This window comes from Panthera tigris, chromosome B2 (assembly GCF_018350195.1).
Source record: "Panthera tigris isolate Pti1 chromosome B2, P.tigris_Pti1_mat1.1, whole genome shotgun sequence".
Taxonomy (NCBI): domain Eukaryota; kingdom Metazoa; phylum Chordata; class Mammalia; order Carnivora; family Felidae; genus Panthera; species Panthera tigris.
Window position 1 is genome coordinate 111,544,525 of NC_056664.1, and position 23,244 is coordinate 111,567,768.

The 23,244-nt window shown below is 37.1% G+C and overlaps 1 protein-coding gene across 3 annotated transcripts in view; it reads left to right on the forward strand.

Moving 5' to 3' along the window:
- The window catches only part of NKAIN2 (sodium/potassium transporting ATPase interacting 2), a 986,091-nt gene that overhangs the window by 836,413 nt on the left and 126,434 nt on the right, over positions 1-23,244 (forward strand). The window lies entirely within an intron of this gene.

Consider the following 23,244-nt stretch of genomic DNA (forward strand, 5'->3'; position numbering starts at 1 on the left):
GGAAAACTTGCTGCAACTTCTACATCAGCATCTGCTGCTTCACCTTGAACTCTAGGTTATGAAGACAGTTTATTTCCTCAAACCTCATAAACCATCCTCTGCTATCTTCAGACTTTTCTTCTGCAGCTTCCTCACTTCTCTCAGCCTTCACAGAATTGAAGAGAGGGAGGGCCTTGCTCTGGATTAGGCTTTGGTTTCAGGGAATGTTTTTGCTGGTTTGATCTTCCATCCAGACCACTCAAACTTTCTCTATATCAGCAATAAGGCTATTTTGCTTTCTTATCATTTGTGTGTTCACTTTTCCTTTCTTTCAAGAACTTTCCTTTTGCCAGATGGGAGGGGGTGTGGGCAAAATGGGTGAAGGGAAGTGGGAGGTATCGGCTTCCAATTATGGAATGAATAAGTCACAAGAAGGAAAGATACAGCATAGGGAATGTAGGCAATGATATTATAATAATGTTGTACAGTGACAGATGGTAGTCACACTTGTGGTAAGCGCAGCATAATGTATAAATTTGTCTAATCGCTATGTTGTACATCTGAAACTGATGTAACATTGTGTGTCAACTATATTTCAACTTAAAAAAAAAAAAGAACTTCCCCTGAGCATTCACAACCTGGCTGTTTCCTGCAAGAAGCCTAACTTTCAGCCTATCTTGGCTTTTAACATACCTTCCTCACTAAGCTTAATCATTTCTAGTTTTGGTTTACAGTGAGACACATGTGATCCTTCCATTTGCTTGAACACTTAGAGGCCAATTTAAGGTTATTAATTGTCCTAATTGCAATATTGTTATGTCTCAGGGAATAAGGAGATCTAATGAGAGGGAAAGAGACTGGGAATGGCTGGCTGGTGAAGCAGTCAGAACACACACATTTATTACTTAAGTTCACCATCATTTATGGGTGTGATTCATGCCACCCTAAAGCAATTACAATACTAACATTAAAGATCACTGATCATATCACCTTAAGACATACTGTAATAATTAAGGAGTTTGAAATATTGTGAGAATTACCAAAATGTGACATAGAAACACTGTGAGCAAATGTTAGTGGAAAATGGAACAGAGAAACTTAATTGGCACAGGGTTGCCACAAACCTTTAATTTGTAAAAAATGCAGGGTCTAAGAAGCACAGTAAAATGAAGTGCAAGACAATGAAGCATGCCTGCACAGCTTTGTAAGATGTTTTGATATCTGTTGGAAGTCCTCACTCCTTGCTGCTTCTTCAGAATCATTTGGCTCTTCATATGCTTTCATTCGTGCATACAAATTTTAAATTAGTGTGTCAAGTTCTGTGAAAAACACTATTGGAAGTTGCATTAACTTTATAGATTGGTTATGGATTAAATAGCATCTGACAATGTTGAGTAGAGAAAAATTTGTGTCATTATATTATTATTTCCAATGCTGAATATTATCTCTATAATTTTCAAGTCTTCTCTTATGTAACTCAAAAAAAAATTGTTAATTATCTCCATAATAGACTAGCATAACTCATTGTAACTAAAAAACATCTCTAGGGGAGCCTGGGTGGCTCAGTTGGTTAAGCGTCCAACTCCAGCTCAGGTCGTGATCTCACGGTTCATGAATTCAAGCCCTACATCGGGCTCTGTGCTGACAGCTCAGAGCCTGGAGCCTGCTTCGGATTCTGTGTCTCCCTCTCTGTCACTCCCCCGCTCACATTCTATCTCTCTTTCAAAAATAAATAAACATTAAAAAAATTTTGAAAACATCTCTAGGTACATGTTACTAGAACTATGAATTTGATTTTTTAACCATTTTATTACAAAATTTATAAATTTTGGGATTTGGGGATCATTTTGATTTTATGTCCAGCAATCTGATGAGCTTTGTTATGTTCTAAAAGTATGTCTGTAGATTTTCTTGGATTTTCAATGCAGGTGGGCATACCATGTGCCTTCCTCTCTTTTCCTTTAACCTTATATCTTTGTGTAGTCTCCTCAAATTTGGCATCATAATAATGAATTATAGATCTAATTGTAGGATTCTGGCATGTTTGTCTTGTTGTGGCCTTTATTGTAAATGCTCTAAAATTTTGTGTTATGGATGATATTGACTAGGTTTGTTTTGCTTTTTTTTTTGCTGTTGTTGGTGTCACATTCTTTATCAAGTCAAGTTCCCTTCTCTTTCTTCTTCTTTTTTTAATGTTTATCTATTTATTTTGACAGGGGCAGACAGAGAGACAGACAGAGAGAGAATCCCAAGTGGGCTCCATACTGTCCATGCAGAGCCTGACATGGCATTCGATCTCATGTACCTGAGATCATGGCCTGAGCCGAAATCAAGAGTTAAGCCCTTAATTGACTAAGCCACCTAGGGGTCATCTCTTCCTGCCTTCTTAAGTGTTTATGTGAATCCTAATAGACATTTTTCTTTTTATCCTAATGATTAATATTTCTCCTAGGATCTCTAATGTAGTTAATTTTGATAAAAGTCCTAAATTGAACTATCAGTGCACTCCTTGGATAAACCATATATTTTCATGTTGTTGTTTTGTTATCAATAAATAAATATGAAAATATTTTTGTGATATTTAATCTGTATCTATAAATTAAATTTTCTGTGACTTTCTATAATTGTACAGTCTTTCACTACTCTTTGGTATTGAGGCCATACTAGAATCTCATAAAGCATCTGATTATATTTCTTCTGTCTCAATACCTGAAAGTGCCCATATAGCATAAAAATCTCCTATATATTCGAATTTTATTAAAATTGCCTAAAAAAATTGACCTTCTACCTTTCTGGAAGTGAAATGAGTGTGCAGATGTTTCACTATGAAAATTGTTCTATATATATTCATATTTTCTATCCTTGAGACTACAGAAATTGGTAATTTATATTTTTCTAAAACTTGTTCATTTTATTTAAATTCTGAAAATATTTGACAAAATATATTATACTATCTTATTTTTTAAGTATGCATTTTTTAATGTTTAATTTCTGTATTTTGAAAGAGAGAGAGAGGGGCGCCTGGGTGGCTCAGTCGGTTGAGCGTCTGACTTCGGCTCAGGTCATGATCTCGCGGTCCGTGAGTTCGAGCCCCGCATCAGGCTCTGTGCTCACAGCTCAGAGCCTGGAGCCTGTTTCAGATTCTGTGTCTCCCTCTCTCTGACCCTCCCCTGTTCATGCTCTGTCTCTGTCTCAAAAATAAATAAACATTAAAAAATTTTTTTTAAAAAAAATGGAAGAGAGAGAGAGAGAGCGTGCACAAGAGGGGCAGGGGCAGAGAGAAAGGAGAGAGGGAATCCAAGCAGGCCTCACACTATCAGTGCAGACCCCACCAGGGGGCTTGATCCCACAAACTGTGAGATCATGACCTGAGCTGAAATCAAACGTTAGACACTTAACCAACTGAGCCACCCAGGTGCCCCTCACTGCATTTTCATAAGAGATTCCCCTACCCTGTAAATGTGCCATGTGGGATTTTTTGTTGTTGTGGTCTTAATAATGTGTATTTTCTTTGCAACGGATGCAGGCTTCTATGCCATGAGTGTCACATAAACTTGTTTATTGTATTGTTTAAACATTTACATTCCTACTATTTTAGGGGGTTCCTTAATATATCAGGTGTTAATAATTTGTTAAAAGCTCTTGCTATACTTATGAATGGGTTGATTTTTTTTTTTTTTTTATGGTTCAGTCAGTGTTTGCTTTATATGTTTTTCGTTTATTTAAAAATTCTGGACACCTAATGTAATGGTAATTTCTTTGTAGGTTATTCTTTTCATCATTATAGAATGGTTCCCTACCTCTAGTAATGCTTTCATATTTAATTCCTTTGGATCTAGAATTAGTACTGCTACATCAGCTTTTTCTTAGTACTTGCTTACAAATATAATTCTATTACTTGATTTTCAAGACCGTTGCCATTATGTGAATGGTGTACCCAGGATTAAAAACACCTCTGAGGAATTACTGAAATATTTACCCTACTTATAATTTCCTTTCATGTTTCTTATTTGCCATATTTTTTAAACTATTTTTAACTGCCTTATTTTGGATTTTTGAATTTTAAATTCTTCTTGTATTCTATACTTCTTAAGAAGTTGCATTTTCTAGTTTGCTTTTATGAGTGGTTAGCACAAATGTTTTACCCTATACCCTTAACAAAGCTGTATATAATCAATGTGGTTAGCATCCTTCTGAATAAAAGGGTGCTAAAATGCTCTAGCTCCCCCAAACACCCTGCCTTTCTGTATCCCATGATTTGTTTGTTATTACTGTATGTTTAACTTTATTTTTAGAACTCTCCTAATTCACTACTACTTTATTTATTTTTAATTCTTTATGGTTCTCCCCATGTTTAAAGAATGCTTTGTCTTCTATTATTTCTCAGAATATCTTCCCATAATCAATTTTTTCTTGTTGCTCGTATATCATTTTCTCTCTTTAACAAGCTTCTGTGGGTAATGAAATGTTCAGTCTTCATGTATCAAAACTAATATTTATTTCATCCTCACCTCTTGATGATAATTTATTTGGTGTAAAATTATTAGTTGAAGCTATTTTTCCTAAGCACTTTGAAACTATTATTCTATTTTTTTCTGGCATTAGTTGTTCCTAAGGAGAAGTTGGCTCTGAATCTGCTTATCATCGAGTTATAGGTAATGTGTCTATTTTCTTTAGAGTCTTTAAAAATCTTGTCCTCTTCTTTGATACTCTGAAAAATCACTGAAAGACATAATTAGATGTGAATTTTAAAAAAAATACTTCCTGCTTGACAGTCTGAATTTGTTTCATGTTTTTCTTTGATTCAGGAAAATGCTCCACCATTTTCTTTTCAAATATTGTTTTATCTTTTCCTCCCGGATTCAATTGTGTTATGTTTTATTTTACATTTTTCATTGTTTTTCCTCTCTGTGATTGACTTTTTAAATTTCAATGAATATATATTTATGTTATAATTTCTTTTTAATTCTTTTAAAAATCTGCTCCATTTCTTTTTTAAAATATTTTTTTAATGTCTATTTATTTCTGAGAGAGAGAGAGAGACAGAGAGAGAGAGAGCATGAGCATAGAAGGAAAAGAGAGAGAGGGAGACACAGAATCTGAAGCAGGCTCCAGGCTCTGAGCTGTCAGCACAGAGCTTGACTCCGGCCTCAAACTCATAAACTGTGAGATCATGACCTGAGTCCAAGTCGAGCACTCAACCTACTGAGTCACTCAGATGCCCCCAAAACTCTGCTCCATTTCTTAAATATTTTTCTTTTTCTTTTGGTTTTTATTCTTTTATCCTTTTTTTTTTTTTTACATTAAGCATATTGTGGGGTTTTTTTCAATTTTTTTTTAATGTTTGTTCATTAAACATTAAAGACAGAGCGTGAGTGGGGCAGGAGCAGAGAGAGAGGGGGGGACACAGAATCCAGAGCAGGCTCCAGGATCTGAGCTGTCAGCACAGAGCCCAATGATGCAGGACTCGAACCCAGGAACCATGAGATCATGACTGGAGCTGAAGTCAGACGCTCAACCGACTGAGCCACCCAGGTGCCCCACATTAAACATGCTGGTTTTAAAACATAATTTATTTGCTCTATTACCTGTAGTCCCTATGTCTGCTTTCTATTCCACAACTGGAGATTAATTTACACACTTTGTAGTTATTTGCTATAAGTATCTATCATGAGTTGTCTTGAGTTGCCTTAAGTTGGGAAAGCAATTTTGCATTTACCTAGCCTAATGTCCTAAAGCCATGCATGTAGTTCCTAGACCCCACTATCAGGCATAACAAAAGCACAGGACTTCAATTTTTACGGTGACTGAATCTATCCACCTATGACCCAGGATTGCTTCATTCATGGTCAAAACTGCCTCTTCCTGTCTCCTCTCTCTTTCTGGAAGAAAGCATATTTCCATCTCTTCATTGTACCTGGGTCTTCTGATTCCAGTTCCCATAGCATGGTGAAACTCTTGTTCCTGGGATACATATTTATTTTTTATGCCTCCAAAGATTAGAATTTTACCTCCACTCATTGTCTTGGCCTTAATATCTCATCTTGTTCATGAGACTTGAAGTTTTCTTTTCTTTCCTTTCCTTTCTTTCCTTTTAAACTTAGCTATGACTTTCATTTCAATTATAGTTTACCTGAGGAAATTCCTATATATGCTTTGTTTACCATTTGACTAGAATTCTCTTATAAATGAAAGAAATGATTTAGGTAGGAAGTGTTCTAAAATATGTCATATGTTTTCATGATTTATTAAACAGATAAAAAATGGGTATAATATTATCTGTTTTAAAAATCACTTGTGGGGCGCCTGGGTGGCTCAGTCGGTTGAGCGTCCGACTTCGGCTCAGGTCACGATCTCGCGGTTCTGTGAGTTCGAGCCCCGCGTCGGGCTCTGGGCTGATGGCTCAGAGCCTGGAGCCTGCTTCCGATTCTGTGTCTCCCTCTCTCTCTGCCCCTCCCCCGTTCATGCTCTGTCTCTCTCTGTCCCAAAAATAAATAAACGTTAAAAAAATTTAAAAAAAAAAATCGCTTGCAAGCCAGATACAGGATAAAGGGTGCCATTTCCATAGAATATTAGGTCCAGCTCTGCACTTGGTTCTTGCCATTTCAGCAAATAACTGTACAGTTCCCAGTTTCTCCATATGCGGAATTAACATTATAATATTTAGCTTAGAATATTTTCAGATAGTATTACTAATATTATTTAAAAGAAGTTTAAAGGATTAGTTTTAAAAATTAAAACTAACATCTATGAAGCAACATACTACATAGTTGACTTTGATAAAGATACCAGTTATTTAATGAACCATTTGGAAATATGACAGCACATTCAAGCTCCATTGAAAACATGCAGGAAAGTTTTTGTTAAATCAGAAACTATAGATAGCTAGAAATTTTTGTGTCCTTACGTATACTATCTGTGTTTTTATTCGTTTGTTTTTACAATGAGTTGACCAGAAGTTACTTTTTGTCATTTGAGTTATGTTTGTCCTTCATTAGACCAAAATTAACTTTTTCCTCTTCTTCAGCCTCTATATGTTTCCTATTTTTAGCCTTCTATGGACAGGAAAACTGAAATTATTAGAATTATTTTTTAAATAACAATAGTTCATTTTTAGGTCACAGATGGAAGGCCTCCCTGAACACGATGCAAAGGATTGGTGAAATGTTTTAGATACTTAGCATGTTCTGGCACATTTCCGTACTTGTGACCATATTCTAGTTAAGGACCTTGATTAAGAAGCAATCGGGGTACCTGGCTGGCTCCGTCAGTTAAGCATCCAACTCTTGGTTTCAGCTCAGGTCATGACCTCACAGTTTCTGGGATCGAAACCTGCGTCAGGCTCCGTGCTGACGGTGTGGAGCTATTTAAGAGGGGGCACCTGGCTGGTTTAGTCAGGAGAACATGGAACTCTTGATCTTGGGGTTATGAGTTTGAGCCCCACATTGAGGGTAGAGTTTCCCTTAAGAAAAAGAAACAATTTAAGAGTAAATGAGGTGTTTCTGTATAGAAAATAACCCCAGTAGTACATATTTCCTTGTTACATACCTACTAAAGCCTTCATTTTTCTGGTCTGTTAGTTAGTGGTTGATACTGAGCCAGTCCTATCCTACAGCCCTATATTCTTTCCAAACCCTTGTATTGATTCTAGTATTCACACACTTTTTTGTTAACACCATAAGAAGTATGACCTAGAGCTCCACTTACATATGATTTATTTTCAAGGCCAACTGTAAAACAGTAGAAATTTCTTTTAACATTGTATCTCCATTCTTCCTAACTCCCACTGAGATATCATCTTGTCTGAGATAGACCACACCACTTAGCTGACTCCCACTTATTTGGAAAAATGTTATTTATAAAAAACACATTTGAATGGTAGATATTATATATAGTTCAAATCTTCTAAGTTCGTAGAATAATAGTTTGATGCACCATGTGGGTATACTGTTAATTTAATAATTTAATTGTTTTTTTCAGATAAACGTCTTAATTGCCTTTGACTTATGCTTGCTGTTGAATGTTGGCTGCAGTAATGAATTAACACTTTCCACTTATGGTTCATTCTGGTTCACTGAAGGGCACAGGTGATATTTCACTTGTGAGTCATGTTGTCTTTGTTTCTTTCGGTTACCTTGCATATGATTAATGTATATGCCTAGTATGTATGTTCTGCTGCTGGAGTTTGGAAGGAAGAGTGGATATTGAGACATATGGACATAGAGAAAATGAATGCTTGGGAAATCTATAATTGGATATAATTTAGAATCTTTCTGCTTTCCTTTCCATGTGAGAAAATTTTCTGTGTTTCTTGTAAGTCTATCCTCCTAAGCACCCTCACCTACAAACAGGTGAGAAACCAGAAACAGAAATAAAGGCTTGAGAGATCATTTAAATTCAGACTTTATATCTTAAGCATCAGTGAAACAGATAAATCTTCAGTAAGGAGAAACAGTGGAATGGAAGGAGGAGAGCAATGAAGAAGAAAGGGAGGGAAATGTCAGAGAAATGTAGAGGACCATAAAGACCAGAAAAGAATGCAACATGCATCTTTAATGTTTCAAATTCCAAATTTCAAATTCTAAAGTCAAATTTCAAATTAAAAAAAAACATTTATATACACATATTAATCCAAACTTTTCTTTTAGGAATAAAAATGATCAGTGACACGCTTAAAAGAAATGCTGAACAGATTCAGAGGACAGATTATCACAAAATAGCTCATTATTAAATAGCCAGAGAGGTCTGATCAGAGAGAGCTCACATTTTCATAACTAGTATCTGATGCAGGAAGGGGGACTTGGTGGTCTATCATAAGTTAGGAAACTTCAAAAAGACTATTTGAAAGACATGCTGATGTGATCCATTTAAATAAAGGTGGTCACAGTATTCATCTGTTTACCATCTGTAAAAGGGTCACAATGTCTGAGTAGGGTCATAAACATTAAAATCTTTTATTAGCTGGAATTTTAACTTTTGGATTATGTGACATGAAGTTCTTATAGGAGAGGCCAATATCTTTGTAAGAATTCACCACTATGAAACATTATCATGCCAACTCAGTATTGTTTCAAAAAGAATTGTGTAAGCAAAATAGTACTTAAAGTCATGTCTATACAGAGGGGAAAATACTCCTAATACCTGTGATAAAATACAAACAAAATTTTCTGACTTAAATAAAAATTTTCCTCTTGATCTACATTTTAAGGAAAGTATGGAATCGATGTTTTCTAATATAAGGATTGATAAACTTTAACTTAAAATCATGATCAGTTCTCATCAGAGAACCATAAACTGGATGAAACAGTCCTTTAAAAAAATGCCATAAGGTGAGATTACTGAAACCTTCCCAATTGCCCACATATGGAAGGCTCTGCTAAAAGGATTACCTCTGTTTCACTCAGGTCCTGCAGTTGACATATCAAACTTCATCTGCTAAGGAAGCGGCTCCCAAAGAGCTATCCTGTGGAAAGTCCCAAGTTGTGGGTGGTGATAAGTTTTGACTGTGCAGCCAGCATATGTCATGATAAATTTTAAACTCTCTAAGTAAAGAGAATGCACACTGTTCTCTTATCAAGATTAGGCTTGATTTCCCGCCCACTCTCTTCCTCAAACACATCTTGGAACAAACATAAGTAAATAGTTGACAAGTGAAATATCACCCGTGCCATTCAGTGAACCAGAATGAACCATAAGTAGAAAGTGTTAATTCATTACTGCAGTCACATTCCATCAGCGCAGAAAGGACCATGTCTCCCCACCCCTTATGATGTAGCCTTGAAGAACGCAACCTTCTATTTCCTGTGGGCAACAGGATAAGTCTAGGTGTTTCAGTGTAGGCCTAATGGGGACTTTTTAATGAGATTTTTTACATCTTCTTGTGCTTTCAATCATCTGCGCTTACCTAAATTATCTCTCTATTCAGCTCTTAATCCCTCTGTCATTCCTGTACTACTCACATGTCACTCTGCCATTCAGAGAAACTGTTTTCCTTACATAAAATTCACCAGAAGAAGGAGAGTTTGGTATCGCACTTGCCAAGTAGATTCCATGTGAAAGGTTCAGACAGATAAGAACCCCATATAGGGGACAGTCTGTGAAGGCTAAGCGGCAGGGCGGCACATCACACATTATAATCAGCCTCCAGAGGGGGGCAGTTGCCTGACCAGCCTGCTTGCACCGGATTTGATGTCCCTCCTACTTCAGCATGGGAAGCTCCAACACCAGCCTCCATTTAGTCACTCAAGCATATGCACTGGCTTCAAAAGCAAAGACAAAAGGGGCAGCTGTTTTTATTCACAGCAAGTGGGAAAAACACTCACTATGCAAAGAGATCTGGAACTTGGCAGTAAATGGCGAAGCCCACATGTTTCTGGCTCATCTACATGGGATTCTGAAGGTATTGTGGAAAGTTGGGGCTCCATGCAATTCACTAAAAATCACTCAGTTTCTAAAGGAGAATGTGTTCTTTCCAGGTGAATCCCCATGTAAGAAAGCATTGAGCTTCAAAATAATAAAAACATACAGACCAGCAAATTAGGGGATGGACATTTATATCATAAAGTATTTTTCCCTCAGTAAGTCATGGGGATGTAATGGACAGCATAGGGAATATAGTCAATGATATTGTAATAACGTTGTATGGTGACAGATGGTAACAAGACTTATCATGGGGATCATTTCATAATGTATAAAAATATTGAATCACTATGATGTACACCTGAAAGTTATAGGCTATTATATGTCAATTATACTTTAATAAAAAATAATTTCTCTCCTGGGAATTGAACTACAAGTTTGTTTTTGTAGTGATATAAAATGGAATTCAAATTAAGAATGAAGTTTCAGGAATACACCAATTCCGTAAAATTGGTTACACCTGCAATCTGATAGCTTCAACAGCAATAAGGGAGAAAAAAAAGCTGTGTGTCTGCTTGAACTTTTGTGTTTGCATGAATTTGTTGAATATATTTTACATATTTTTTAAATGTCAAACAGCAGTTAACAGCCTAACAACTTGTAGTGGAGATTTCTTAGCACTGGATTTCTCAAACATTGGCTCCTGGACCAGGAGCATCAGCAGCACCGAGGATCTTGTTAAAAATGCAAATTGTCAGATCCCACCTAGACTCCCCAATCAGAAACTGTGTGATGGATGGGGCCCTACACTCTGTTTCAACAACTCCCACAAGTGATTCTGATGCACGCTAACTTTGACAACCTCTGCCTTAGCAAAAGCAAAGTTCCCATTATACATTATCTTGAAACATTTAGAGAGAAAGTAAATACAAATCTCATAGAACATATAAAGGACCGATTAAGGAAAATACAGAATGAAAATCTGGCAAATTTAATCATTGCGATAGTTTCTTCTAGCCAAGAGGATGAAAATACAAATTCTTTAGTTTGACACACAAAGTTCTTCACAATATGTTCCCCATCTATGTCTCCAGCCTCATTCATTAGTCTGTCACTTAACCAATATTTACTGAGTGTGTGCTACATCTGGTCACAAGCAAGTAAGTGGAGAAGGACAAATATTTATCTCTAATGGCCATAATTCCAAAGGAGCTAAGACCCAGCTCCCTGTCCCATTCCCTACTCTTTGGTGATTCTGAAACTTAAATGTGCTTTTTCTTATTCTAAAATTTTATTCTACTCTCCTTATTCCTTCATCAAACAGACTCTTAACCATTCTGTAAACTCCAGCTCAAATAGGTGAAGTCTCTCCAGACTTCCTCAGGTAAGGCTGTTTATTTTTTGTTTTGGGCTCTCACAGAAATGTGTTTTCCCCCTTACCTTACCTTACCTTACCTTACCTTACCTTACCTTACCTTACTTCCCCTCCACTCCCCTAACCTCCCCTTCCGTCCTCCTCTCCCCTTCTCTCCTTTCCCTTTCTCTTCCCTTCCCTTCCCTTCTTTCCCTTCTTTCCTTCTTCCTTCCTCCCTCCCTCCCTTCCTCCCTTTCTTCCCATTTACAGGCTTAAAATCCTCTAAGTTGGGGGCTTCTAAAGATGAGATACTGTCAAATTAAGTAATTAGGGGGATGTTTCTCATATGTCACACAAGTGACTTGAAGTAAAGATGTGGCAGGCTCCTGTAGAGACATGAGCAACCTAAAAAAAGTTCTGCTAATTTGAGTCCCTGTAGAGAGGTAAAGGATTCTACCCTAAACTAAAAGGCAGAAAATAATTATTATTAGTAAAGATATATTAAATACGAAATGTGAGTCTTTAATGGGGTGATTTCTCGAAGACTGATCCATTTGTCATTCAAAACTGAATACCGAAAGTGTGTAAACCATATTATATATGAAATTATTTGTCAGAAGTTTTACAAAGCAAATCCATCTGGACATGATACAAATTTGGAAAATTGAAGCTGGAAGAGATTTTAGAGATTTTTCTGGTTAACCCACTTTGGAAGTGAGGTGACTTCAAGAAAGGCTGTCTTCTCCTATTAAAAAAAACAAACTTAAAATCTGGGAGAAAATACTCTAAATCAAGATGATATTAAGATTTCAATATTCATGTTGATTATGTGTTAACCTCATAGATCCTATTCCAATATTCCAGGGTCTATTTGACCCCATCATACGCAGGATTCCACAAAGACAAAGCATACTTCCAACCCAAACCATCTTCCAGTCATATCTACTCATGGTAGGTGTTGGTTAATAGCATGGACATTGGACAGGTCTGGGTGCAAATCATAGCTCTGACACTGACCACTGTGTGCATTTGTTAAATAATTGAATATCCTGTAACCTTAGCATTCTCATCTTAATGGCAATACCAATAGACAATTTTTTGAAATAATGTATGAAAAGTGATTATCATTGTGCCTAGCACAAGATCAAATGCACAATGAATAAAGCTCCTATATGCACTATATTTATAAAAGCTCCTAATCCTAAGAATTCTTCATTTTAATGAAATTAAGACTAGAAAAAAACATGAGACACTCGACTGCAACCCCTTCATTTTATGAACAAGGCAAATGATGATTCAGAAAGTTAAAGTACTTTGAGTTCTGTTTTCAGCAGGCCAGAAATTTCTTCATTATACCTTGATGTCTATGATACTTATTTATTGCCACTGTATCAATTTCCTAGAAATTTAGTAGCTTAAAACAATGCACATTTATCTCATAATTTCTATGGGAAAGAACACAGCTTGGCTGTGTCCTCTGCTTCGGAGTTTCTCAAGGGTGAAAATCAAGGCTTTGGACAGAGCTTTGGTCTCATCTGAGGATTGGCTGGGGAAGGATTCACTTCCAAGTTCAGTGAGGTTGTTGGCAGAATTAAGTTCTGTGTGGCTACAGGACTGAGGGCTTCTGTTTCTTGCTTGTGATCAGTCAGAGGCCTGTATCAGCTCCTAGACACTACCTGCAATTAATTCATTGTCTTGTGGCCCTCTTGTTACAGACCAAATGTTTGTATCTCCTCATAATTCATATGATGAAATCCTAACACCTAGTGTAATGGTATTAGGAGGTGGGGCTTTGGGGGAGTAATTAAGTCACACAGTTGGAGTCCTAGTGAATGGATTTAGTGCCCTTATAAGAAGAAATATGAGGCCTTGCTGTCCCTCTCTATGCCCTCAGGCATGTGAGAATATGAAAGTACAACAAGAAACTGGCAGTCTGCAACCCAGAAGAGGGCTTTCACCAGAACCCAACCATGCTGCCAACTTAACCTAGGACTTTGAATCTCCAGAACTGTGAGAAAAAATTATCTGTTGTGTATAACACCTCAGTCTATGATATTTGTCTATAGCAGCTCAAATTGACTAAGATAGCTCCTAACATAGGCAGCCTACAACATGGCTGCTTGCCTCTTGAAACTAACAAGCAAGAGACTCCTGTGAGACAGGACTTACAATCTTATGTAGGTAACCACAGACATGTAATCATATACACCCCATCACCTTTGCTGTATTCTCTTGGTTAGAAGCAAGCCACAGGTCATGCCCACACTCAAAACTATGCAAAGCCATGAACATCAGGAGGCGGGGTCTTGGGGGTTGACCCTAAAGTCCATCTGCTACAGTATCTTATAGAAATTCCATTCGGGGCGCCTGGGTGGCTTAGTCGGTTAAGCGTCCGACTTCAGCCAGGTCACGATCTCACGGTCCGTGAGTTCGAGCCCCGCGTCAGGCTCTGGGCTGATGGCTCAGAGCCTGGAGCCTGTTTCCGATTCTGTGTCTCCCTCTCTCTCTGTCCCTCCCCCGTTCATGCTCTGTCTCTCTCTGTCCCAAAAATAAAATAAACGTTGAAAAAAAAAATTAAAAAAAAAAAAAGAAATTCCATTCATTCAGTAATCCTGCCCCTTTATCACTCATTAACTCTTCTTCTTTTCTTGCTTCTAGCAGTCAGTTGACCATTATTCTTTTGGAACACAGTTTACTAAACAACTTTATTCATCACAGGTCAATTTTCCTCTACTCTGAGTGTGAGTATCCTCTTGATACAAAACATTCCTAAGGTCTCCAATTTAACATTAATGGTTTTCGGTTAATGTTTTTTTCTTCCTTTTCTTCTGTTTTCAAACTGTTAGCAAAAATAACAATATAGCCAAGTGTTATTCTCTTACCACATTCAGTGTTGTGCCTTAACAGAGTTTCCATTTATACCCTTCTACTCCGTTTTTAACATTGAATGCATCTCTTTGAGCCACACCTCCTTCTGTTTCCTCAGGTCTTTTTAACCTTAAGAGAATTTTTTTCCTGTCCCTTTTCTCTTCAGTTGAGCTCTTCCTACCTGTTCTTCCTCTGTGGTGCATCTCAGGGTGAGCCTTTATCCCTTTTGCCACCGTGCCAAGCGTGTCTCATCTGGTTGGTTCTAACCACTTTCTCTGGAACATACTGACTGCGCTTCCTTTCTCTCCTATTCTTTTGTTCTACACATTTCAGTCATATTTTCCCCTCAAGCACTGTGTTAATATTGTCACATTGACTTGTTATTTCAGAATCAAATATTTAAGACCCCTTATCCATTCTTCCCACTCTACTCTCTTAACTTCCCACTATGCCTGGAGAAGGTGTTTAAATGACAGGAAGGAAGGAAATAAGAAAAAAGAAAAGGATGCAAGAAAGGCAGAAGGTTAAGTTGTAACTTTTTTTGAAGTTTTCATTTTAATTCCAGTTGGTTCACATACAGTGTTATATTGGTTTCAGGTGTATAATATATAGTATTATATACTATGAACAAGGCAACACTTCCATACATTCATACAAGTTCAACTTCCATACAAGTTCAACACTTCCATACATCACCCTGTGCTCATCACGAGCGCACTCCTTAAACCCCATCACCTATTTCACCCACCGCCCACCAACGTCCCCTCTGGTAACCATCAATTTGTTCTCTATAGTAAAGAGTTTGTTTCTTGGTTTGTCTCTTTTTTCTTTGTTAATTTGTTTTGTTTCTTAAGTTCCACATGTGAGTAAAATCATATGGTACTTGTCTTTCTCTGACGGACTTATTTTGCTTAGCATTACATTCTCTAGCTCCATCAATGTTGTTGCAAATGACAAGATTTAATTCTTTTTATAGCTGAATAATATTCTAGTGTGTGTGTGTGTGTGTGTAGTTAGATGCATGAGAGAGAGAGAGAGAGAGAGAGAGAGAGAGAGAGAGAGAGATCACATCTTCTTTATCCATTTATCAGTCAGTGGACATAGGTTGCTTCCATAATTTGGCTATTGTAAATAATGCTACTATAAACATAGGGATGCATGTATCCCTTTGAATTAGTGTTCCTGTATTCTTTGAGTAAATACCCAGTAGTGTGATTGCTGGATCATAAGGTAGTTCTATTTTTAACTTTTTGAGGATACTTTATACTGTTTTCCACAGTGGTTACATCAGTTTGCATTCCCACCAACAGTGCAAGAAGGTTTTCCTTTCTCTACATTCTCACTAAAACCTTTTGTTTCTTGTGTGTTGATTTTAGCCATTCTGACAAATGTGAGGTGATATCTCATTGTAGGTTTGATATGATTTCCCTGATGATATGTGATGATGAGCATCTTTTCATGTGTCTGTAGGCCATCTATGTGTCTTCTTTGGAGAGACATATATTAATGTCTTTCTGCCTATTTTTTAGTTGGATTATTCATTTTTGGGGTGTTGAGTTTTATAAGTTCTTTATATATTTTGGATACCAACCCTTTATCAGATATGTCATTTGCAAGTATTTTCTCCCATTGCATTTCAGTTTTGTTGATTGTTTCTTGTGTTGGGCAAAAGCTTTTTATTTTGATGTAGACCCAATGATTTACTTTTGCTTTTGTTTCCCTTGCCCCAGGAGACATATCTAGAAAGAAGTTGTTATGGCCAATGCCAAAGAAGTTATTGCCTGTGTTCTCTTATAGGATTTTTATGATTTCAGGTCTCACATTTAGGCCTTTAATGCATTTTAAATTTACTATTGTGTATGGTGTAAAAAAGTGGTCCCGTTTCATTCTTTTGCATGTTGCAGTCCAATTTTCCCAACCCCATTTGTTGAAGAGGCTGTCTTTTTCCACTGAATATTCTCTCCTGCTTTTTTAAAGATGAATTGACCAATATCATTGTCAATTATTGACCACAATTATATGTGGGTTCATTTCTGGGTTTTCTCTTCTGTTCTGTTGATCTATGTGTCTATTTTTGTGTTGGTACCATACTGTTTTGATTACTACAGCTTGGTAATATAACTTAAAGTCTGGAACTGTGATGCCTCCAGCGTTGTTTTCCCTTTTCAGGATTGCTTTGGCTATCTGGGGTCTTTTGTGGTTCCATAAAAATTTTAGTATTCTTTGTTCCAGTTCTATGAAAAATGCTGTGGGTGTCTTGATAGGGATTTCATTAAATGTGTAGACTGCTTTGGGTAATATAGACATTTTAACAATATTTGTTCTTCCAATCCATGAGTATGGAATGTCTTACCATTTCTTTGTGTCATCTTCAATTTTTTCATCAGTGTTTATAGTTTTCAGGGTATAAGTCTTTCACCTCTTGGTTAGGTTTATTCCTAGGTATCTTATTATTTTGGTGCAGTTATAAATAGGAATGTTTTCTTAATTTCTTTTTCTGCTGCTTCATTATTGATGTATAGAAATGCAACAGATTTTTGCATGTTGATTTCGCATCCTATTACTTCATAAGTTTGCTTACCAGTTCTAATAGTTTTTTGGTGGACTCTTTCAGGTTTTCTATATACAGTATTATGTCATCTTCAAATAGTGAAAGTTTTACTTCTTCCTTACCAATTTGGATACTTTTTACTTCTTTCTGTTTTCTGATTGCTGTAGCTAGGATTTCCAGTACTATGTTAAATAAAAGTGGTGAGAGTGGATATCTTTGTCTTGTTTCTGACCTTAGCTCTCAGTTGTTCCCCATTAAGGTCAATGTTAGCTGTGGGTTTCTCATATATGGCCTTTATTATGTCAAGTTATGTTCCCTCTAAACCTACTTTGTTGAGGGTTTTATCATGAATGGATGTCGTACATTGTCATTTTTTTTTCTGCATCTGTTGAAACTGTCATATAGTTTTTAACCTTTCTCCTATTGATGTGGTGTATCACATTGACTGATTTGCAAATATTGAACCACCTTTAAGTTCTAACTTTTTATATTTCCTTTCAAGTTCCCCCCTTTTCAAATTGCACAATAGGAAACATTATTTTTTTTCCAAGCATGGAATTAGGCTTGTCTTTACCTCTGTATTTTCTTAATGCTGCATTCAGATTGTCCAAAAATCCTGGATCACTTCTACCAAAAGGTCTCCAGAAATCACCTCTCCACCCAAACTGCCCAGGTAATGACCTCCACCTTCATCACCACATTCCTGGACCCCTTCAACTTAATTTCAATCTCTCCCCACTGCTCTCAGTCTGTCTTCTTCCCAATCAGCACAAAAGACTGCTGCCAAAACCAGCTTTATTGTCTTCCAGTCCCCAAACCCTGTATTTGCTCCCTGCACTCTTTCATAAAATCCAAATTCTTCACAGTGATGTTTCTGGCCCCTGTCAGATGAGTGCCTCCACTGGCAAGTGGGAAAACTAAAGTCCATAGCCTCTTACGTTGTTTCCACCTCTGTACCTAATTTTCAGGTTGCATAGCTACTGCCTCTGGTGTCACTTTACAACTTTACATTTCTCTTTTTTATTCTGCATTATCCAAGATTACTTTTTATTTATACCCTTTCAGGAAGGCCACCATAACCAAACAAGAATGGAGAAAAGTCATACTCCCAGCATTATCCTTAGAAAACATTAACCTATTTGATTATTCAACTCTAAGATATTCTTCCCATTGGTAACAGGTGACACCTCCCTCCTGCCACTTCCTCTTACAACATAGAACAACACAGTCAGGTAACACACAATGGGAAAAGCACATGGTAACAAATTCAAATGTACATTCTAGCTTCTCTCTCTCTTTTTTAAATGTTTTATTTATTTTTGAGAGAGAGAGAGAGAGAGACAGAGTGCAAGCAAGGGAGGGGCAAAGAGTGAGGGAGACACAGAATCCAAAGCAGGATCCAGGCTCTGAGCTGTCAGCACATAGCCTGACGTGGGGCTCAAACCCATGAACTATGAGATCATGACCTGAGCTGAAGTTGGACGCTCAACTGACTGAGCCACTCAGGCGCCCCTAGCTACTCTTTTGAATATATATTTTGAAATAATCAGATTACTGCTTTCTGACTTCTTCCCTATATCTGGTACACTATAATTGCCCTATAATCATCAGATGATCAAAATTCAGTTCATTATATTTTGATACTTAAAGGTATAGGATAAAAATCTGGAATGTTACATTTGGATAAAACTGTGTATTTAGCTATCTTTCACTGAAGAGACCTAAAACTACCTCTGTTATAAAATGTACTACTCCTATTACTGATACATTTTGACTTTCCTTGAAATACCAATTTTACTCCTATTGTAACTAGAAAGTTCTAATTCACTAATGCATCACAGATGTCATATTCCATTCTGGCTTTACTTTTTCATATTTCATGAGACATAAATGCAGGGTAGAAGGAATAAGCAAGTATCTTTGCTATTTTTCTCAGTTTATGCAAATGATTTCAAGATTTGTAGGTGACATAACAGTCATCGAGTTGAAATATTCATATTCTCATGAAGGTACTATTTGCCTCTACCCCACATCATAGTCTAAAAATAAACATAAAGCTAAGTGAGGTAAGTGGGCCTGAAATCAAGTAATTTTTAAAAACTAATGTGGTTGTTTTTCTTATAGACACTAATATGTTTTTTATGATTATGATGGAGGCTTTTGGAACCCCACTATTAATACATTGTAATCACTATGAAAATGTCAGTGACGTGTTTGGTGCTGGCTACAGTGTTAACACAAGAGAAACCATGCATTTCATATGGAAACCATAATTTCTTTATGATTTTAAATACACAGCCTATTCATTGGAACAATTAGTATAATTTGAACACTTTACAATAAGCAGACCACATCACAATGCTGATGTTAGTGAATCATGAGCTAGCCTGTACTTTACCCTGATATACACTGTACATCTCTCTCAAATCATGCTATTAGAAAAGTATTTATTTGCAAATCTCCTAAGTCAGGACAGAGTCATTTTGCATACAAATTTCCTGCCCTCACAGGTATATTTCAGGTTGAAGATAAATAATTTAAGGTGATGTGACAAGGAGGATGACAGAAAAAAAGTCCAGGTAATAGAGGAACTCAGATGAGGAACACTTAATACAGCCTGGGGAGATTAGGAAAGCAGGGGCAGAGGTGAGGTACCCTGACTCAGTTTTGAAGGATGCGAGGAAGTTACCCAGGAATAGCAGGGGAAGGAAATAGGGCAAGGCCAGACATTTGTGTGACTGGAGCCTATGGGGTGCACTGAGGGAGGCATGCCAGGGGAGACCAAAAAGGTCCACAGATGCTGGATGTGGGCGCATGAATCTGCCATTCCTTAGAACCTCTGTTAATTACACACTTCCTATCTAAGGACCCACACCCTAAGAATCCAAGGAGACCTGGTGTGAAAAATAAAGTCCCTCAAGTTGTATGTGTTTTAGTTCTATCTACTTGCTTGTAAACTGTAAAAAGAATAAAAGCACATTTTAAAAACAATTTTAAGGCATTTTTAGAAAGGGAAAACGAAATACCATTGCCATAAAATCAGTAACCCAAACCAATTACCGTAAAAATGTTCATCTCATAAACACCATTCCGTCAAATGTTTTAGGCATTTGCTTAAAAGCACTATGTTTGCATATATGAACACGTAATATATGGCATGTAGTTAAAACAAGTATATGTGTCTATATATTTTTACTGAGCATTATCTTTAGCAAAAAATAATGGAGTGTTCTGCACACTCGCATCCACGAATCTGCTGTCCTGGCACATATGGCGAATAGGAATAGTAGTTGAGACTCACTCATGCAATCGTTTTAATGAAACCATCACAATCAGGCACTCTGCAAAGCAGTATTCTATTCCTCTGTCCATTAAATGCATCCCCCATTCCTTTCAACTCTGAATAAATTGCATAGGCCATGTTATTTACCAATTGGAACTGGCAGCATTAAATTAGCACAGTCTGATTACTAGACTTTTGCCCAGTGAACTTTATGTTCCCCCATTGAATCCGTTTATTGTTGCTGTCCCTACTTTGGAACATGACTTCTCTAGAAAGCATTTCTTCATTCAGCCTCTGTGCTGCAAACAGACAACAGCTTGAATCCAGCAGCTGCTCTTGAACAAAACAGGTAGAGAGGCAAGAAAGGCTGCTGAATCCATGACAATAAGCACATCATGACATAATTACAGTAAATCTCCAGAGTGACCTGCACACATTCAATGCCATATGGTTATTTTTGGTGCTGGAAACGTGTAGCCGGGAGCCATAGTTTAATCTAGCCACTTTCCACAGTATTCCTGCTAGCATGAAATTGATTTTTTATCCAGAAAATTAACATGAATATTTATTGACAGAGGTGAAGACTATATTTGCACAGTCAGCTAAGTGTGCCGGTAGATTTAATAAAAATATTTGCATTTTGTTTTACCTGAAATGTATGAATAGGTGAGTAGGAATAGGTGAATAAAAGTTTTGTTTTCTTTTTTCTTTTTTTTTTTTTTTTGTTTGTAAGGTTGGGTGTTTTTGTTTGCTTGTTTTACAGTAGCATTACTTTTGTATTATGCAATATAAACCTTTCAACCTCCTCTACCTCCCTCTTTCTGGCACAGTGTTTTTTTCAGTGGTGCTTGAAAAGACTGTTCTCTCTTTCCCTTAACATCGTCATTTGACTTTGACTCAGCTACTGCTACGGTAGCCTTCCCAGGAAAAACAGATTGTCAATAAGGACAATACTTTTTTGGTCCATCTGAAATTAATAAACTGTCCTCTCTGCCCCGGCTTCTCAAAATAATTTATTCTACAGAAGATTTAGATACGTACATATATGTCAGGAAAATGGACCAGCCCAGAATCTCAGCTTCCTAAACTCACTGAGAGATTTCCCAAGGCAAATCAAGTCTTACCTGGACGGTGGAATGAATCTCAGATAAATGTGAACATTCCATCACTCACTTGGAAAGCATTTTCCAGGCAATCCCACTCATTGATTTGATTTTTGAGAGCTTTAAGAGGTCTAAATATTGTTCTGTACATTCACCAAGTATGATAGTCCCATCTTGATAACAGTGGACTAAATAACCAAATCCTAAACTGTGTGTATCCTAAAGCGAGAGTCCTGCAGGATTCTGGGCAAACTGTCTTGTGACTTGAGAGCGCTTTTAGTTTCAGAAGACTATGATGCATTAAAAATACTTTATTTTAGGGGCGCCTGGGTGGCTCAGTCGGTTAAGCGGCCAACTTCAGCTCAGGTCACGATCTCACGGTCCGTGAGTTCGAGCCCCGCGTCAGGCTCTGGGCTGATGGCTCAGAGCCTGGAGCCTGCTTCCGATTCTGTGTCTCCCTCTCTCTCTGCCCCTCCCCCGTTCATGCTCTGTCTCTCTCTGTCTCAAAAATAAATAAAACGTTAAAAAAAATTTAAAAAAAATACTTTATTTTAAAATCACATTAAAAGAAAAAGAAAATGGAAAGCCAATTCTGCTTAAGTGGGAGGGTTCAAAGAATACATAGGTTAGTCTAGGAGTGGTGGCTAAATACAAACTAATCTCACTTCAGTTTATCCATGTCCTGCATCTGGCCACGAGCTACCTCTTGTGAACTGAGGCCTGTGGGATTGAAAATATAGCCTAGATTTGCTGTATTTGGGGAAAGATAATTGGGATTCTCGTCTCCTTCTTGATAGTGTTATAGAGCAAGCCTTTCTTATGTCATCATGGGAAGCCAAATATATCCCCAGTAGCGAAACAAACACTGTCTCTTTCTACCGCCCAACAACCTAAATTGCTGAAACTCAACACACGTTTAGGTCCCATCTTGAGAATCAAAGCAAAGGACATTGTGTCAAGGAATATATATATATATATATATATATATATACACAAAACATAAAAGTTTCCAGGAAAATAACTAGCGGTGATTATATAGGTCAAGAAGATTGAAATAAAACAGTTTAGGGAATTTGTTCAACAGCTGGCACAACCAGAACTTATTTAGGACATTGTTATTTGTTTGCCACTTTTATGAATGTGGGTTCCAAAGCTCATTCGGGACTTACTAAGTACTTCCGTAAACAAAGAAGGCTAAAAAAAAATGGCATCTTTCCTATTGACTCACTCACTGCACGACCTTCAGAGAGTTATTTTCACATTGCCTCTGTCACCTCCATTAACTAGAAATCATAATGTTAATCAGTTTTCTCCCAGGGTTTTCTTAAGTCTGGAAAAACTTTTTAACATTAAAGTGCACAATAACCGCTGAAGGTCTCACGGTAAGAACACATAACCTGAGTTTCTGCAGAATCCCTGGGCCTTAAAGTGGCCAAAACAAATCAACTAACTGTTCAGAATGCAAAGGTAACCTGGTCAGAGGCAAAAAAAAAAAAAAAAAAAAGACAAAAAATAGTGGCAGAAATGAGGTGTAGAAGTCAAAATAAGAATAAGGAAATGTTTTGTGAAGTATAATTAAATTAACTAGATGATAGTGTTTCTGACTCAATCCTTGGTTGCTCAACAAGTTTTTAACCTCATGGCTCATTAACCACCTAATACCTAACTTAGATCCTGAGTTTCGGCGCTTCATTTGTTCCATCATAGGAAATATTTATTTTTTTATGTTGAAGCTGTAAGTACACGT